Here is a 4,142-nt window from a genome sequence, read left to right as displayed (position 1 = left end):
TCTTTCCAAAATAATATCCATAGACTGGTCTAGTCTTTTCTCTTTCCTAAAGCAATGTTTGACACTGCTTGAATAACCTTGACTAATCTCAAGGTTGTTCAACAATCACATTCAGTCTGCCATTAAGATGTATCTGTGCCCATCTTTATCTTAGGTCTACTGCAATACTTTAAGATTACAAAAGTGTCACTTATCAGGGAAACTTGTTCTGATGAACAGGAATCTGGAAGTCATTTTTATTTCTTTCTAACCTTTGCTAATATCCAAATTCGGTAAAATCCTAGAAAGTTTCTGTATCCTTTAACATGAACATAATTCTCTAAGGCTATGTGGCACTAGCTCTTTTTCCACACATATAATCCTGACTGACTCATGTCATCTCTTCTACTTGCTCCGAACCTGTTCTCAAGAAAACAGACAGCTGGGTGCTGGCGGCTCATACCTGGTGTGATCCTAGTTACTCAGGAGGCTGAGATCTGAGGGTCACGGTTCAAAGTCAGCTCAGGCAGGAAAGTCATGAAACTCATCTCCAATTAACCATCAGAAAAATGGAAGTGGCTTAAAGTGGTAGAGCTGGCATCTTGAGCAGAAAAACTCAAGAACAGCACCCATGCCTGAGTTCAAGCCCCCATGATCAATCAAAAACAAAACAAAACAAAAACAAAAACCAGCAACAACAAAAAAGTAGACAAATGTATTCTGTACTAGCCCATGAAGATTTTCTTCAACAGTCACATTAGCTCACTTTACACATCTGGATAGCATGTCAGTTGAGTAACAGATACGACGTGAGCAAAATGTGACCCTGTTCTGTAAAAGTCACGACATGCCTGTCAAATCTGGAGACATATAAGATATTATTTTATATATTATAACATAATAGCAATGGCCTATGGTGTTGTGATCCCAGACTTTCTGACCTTTAGTATAATCATGTGAAGAGCCAAAAACCAATGGCTTAGAGTATCAATAAGATGCAAATCTCAAGGCAAACAACTTTCCAGTATGTACAAACAGAATGATGAATTTGGTACAGAAAGTCGATATGATAGCTCTGTAAATTCTCAGAGAAGTTTTCCTAGAACATGACAATTTCTAAACTGGATGCAACTGATATGCATAGCCAAAGATATAATCATCCTGAAGAGCATCAAGGAAAAGCTAAATGTTAACCTCCCATCTGAATAGAAAGAAAGAATATCTTGGTCCAAACGTGAGAATGATTTAAATGACGCAGAGGCAATTTAACAGGTGAGGTGGGAATTACTCTTCGCACTGCACTGTCCTATCTTTCATTTTATTTACTTGTTAATGTGTCGAGTCTTGTAATTCGGTAGTAATGACAAAAATAAGGTCTATGTACTGAAAAGTGTGCTGGGAGAAAAAGAAGTCTCTCTAGAAAATCCCATCAAGTGCTATTATTCATATCTCTTCCTGAGAATCATTACCCACATTTTCCAGATGCCCAGTAAAAACGTAGATGTATAAAAAGGAAAATTATGTATCTATGGTAGCAAAGGAGGCTGACAATGCGCTAGGTAAAGTCCCTCTTGAGTTCTTTGCAAGACCTGTCCTGATAGCTTTAACCAGTGAGCAGTAAGTATGTTGGATTGCAAGTCAGGGACCAGCATCTAGACTGCTGTATTTGTGGAGAGGCTTCTCTATTCTTTGGCTTACAGTGAGAAATAATAATATGGTCCTTTGCAGCAATAAAATCAGCTAACCATTACAACCTTTAGGTATCTCCAGATACCTACTTTTGCATGACAACTTATTTCTACCAATTTCTACCAACTGAAATATAAGAACAGAAAAAGAGAAATAGGGGCAAAATAAAATAGTACATTGAGTTCTAGTCCCAGTTAAACAAATATAATGGAACAGAGAAGCAAGGCTATAGATTTACTAACACAAATGTTTTAAAATTATGTTAGAATAGAAACTACTGTTTGGGTATGGTTTGCAAGAAAAATGTTGACTGTATTTCATAGTGGGCTAATGGAAGATAAATCACATATTATAGAGAGAAACATCCTGCTTAGATATTTTCCTATGATAGTTTAATGAGGAAAGCATATTTTTCCAAACAACTTGATATACTTTTTTAAAGAAAATAAAAGAAATGGAACATCTCTGCTTGGCAACACAATTTTAGAGCAAGTTGGAAGTCAGAAGGGAATGATCTGACCATGAATCAGAAACAATTGACTGGAGGAAACCAAAGAAGCTATCTATCTCTGGCTGCTCTTCTTGAGGCAACTCTTAAAATTAAGTTTTGGAGCATTCTTGAAAAAGCACAATAAATTGCAAAGAAAAAAAATCAGGTCTTCTTGGGTGTAACAATCATTTTCTAATACTGAGCTAGAGAACAGATCTTTCCTCCCTAGCATAACACTGCAATTGTGCAGGCAGTTGAAATGACTTCATACAGGCCACACAGTGAAACACAAGAACAGTAGGCAACAAAGTCCAGGGATTCCAGAACTTAGCGGTTTATGAAACAACACCTTACATTATTCCAAGGGCAGATCATCTTCAAATTGCTAACAACTCAAATTATTTATAGGAGATTGATTCATTTACTTAACCCAATGTGAGAGGGAATATTTCTAATTATATCCAAACATCTTTAATATGAAGGGAATTAGGCTTGGAAACCTTCAATGCCAAAAACATGTTTTGCCAAATATGTTTTAAGAAGGAGGAGGAGGTTACGTGTTTTCCATATTTGATCCTATAAAAGTACCCTTGGAATGAGAATGACTTGTCTTTCCTCATAAAGCTTCAAGGTAAGAGTGTGTGAGGACAGGGCTCTGTCTGGAGGGTAAGAAGGGATGCCTGGCTGCCTGTGTGCATGCCACACATCCTGGCTCCCACTGTCCTTGGCAGTCCTGCCAGTGAAGCACCAATCTACTCTGTAGCAATTTTAATTAGATGTTGTGGTCTTCCCTGTCATTTCCTGGTTCTCAGATAAGAATTGTGCTAGTCCTAGAAATTGTTAGCATTTAATCAGAAGAAAATTTGCTCTTTTCCTTACAGCTCTGACTCTCATCAGGGTTACATCTGTAGAGGTAAGGTTCTGATTTTTTTTTCTCATTCCTGAATGCACAGACTCTTCTACAGGGTTTGGAAAGTGGCTGTTGGGATTGAAATATAAAAGCATTTCGATTTCACAGGCTGGTCGTGCTTCTCTTAATAGTCTCTGAGGGGGATTTTAGAAACTGGGTCTCATTAACTCAGATGTTTTCTCAAGGTCTTTGAGAGTTTTGTGCAACTTTTTTTTCTATTGCTAGTATTGCGGTTTGCTTTTTATATGATTATATTACAAAATGCAACGTGTTATTCATTCATAAAGAAGATGTAAGCTTTCAATTGCTTTCATCAGCAATACATAATCTAAAAAAATCATGGGATGATGTCTAAGCGGATAAAAGAAATGTTTTAATCCTTGTCTTCTGTAGCTTCAATTTGATTTAACAATCTCTGGAGTAAAAAAATTAATGGTATGAAAAATGACTTTATTTTTATTGTATTATCTGAGTCACTATAGTTTGAATAAAGAAAGTTTACCTAAGTGAAGTTTCCCAGAAAAGAAATATTTTACAATTATAAAATAGAATATATGATGATCACTCACAGGATTCATTCATGCTAGTTAAAGTGGTAAGAGACAGGCTTAAAAGGAAATAAATTGGGGGGTTTTATGAGAATATTAGTAATAGAGCAAGAAGATATAAGTAATAACATTTCATGATAAATCTTTGAAAAATACTAAAACCTAATGAAGCTGAATTTGTCAAAATTCTGATGTAGGGACAAGATAAAGTGATGCATAATAAAAATTTAATGAAACAGCATAAAATAAAGCTCCTTACATTTATACTATCTTTTCAAGTAGGTAATCTTTATAACTAACTGCCAAATATATAATGAAAATAATTTCCCAGGTACAAAACAGTTAATAAAATTTTAACATTTTTGTATTCTTTTACTTCACAAAGCCAGCTCTAAGCCTTATCTATATCTTTCTCAGTTGTTAGAAGTGTAATGGATGCCAAGTAGAAACGAGTTCTTCTAGATGCGAGATGTTTGTAATCCAATAGGAAAAAGATAAAAACCATATGTAGACCCATCCCACAATT

General features: G+C 35.6%; 1 long non-coding RNA gene across 1 annotated transcript in view; it reads right to left on the bottom strand.

Annotated features, from left to right (window-relative positions):
• Positions 1–4,142, bottom strand: part of LOC150050916 (uncharacterized) — a 168,065-nt gene that overhangs the window by 57,652 nt on the left and 106,271 nt on the right. The gene's annotated exons all lie outside the window — the stretch shown is intronic.

The sequence above is a fragment of the Megascapheus bottae genome, chromosome 17, assembly GCF_031878675.1.
Source record: "Megascapheus bottae isolate mThoBot1 chromosome 17, mThoBot2.hap1, whole genome shotgun sequence".
NCBI classification, from domain to species: domain Eukaryota; kingdom Metazoa; phylum Chordata; class Mammalia; order Rodentia; family Geomyidae; genus Megascapheus; species Megascapheus bottae.
This window is presented reverse-complemented; position numbering and strand designations above follow the sequence as displayed.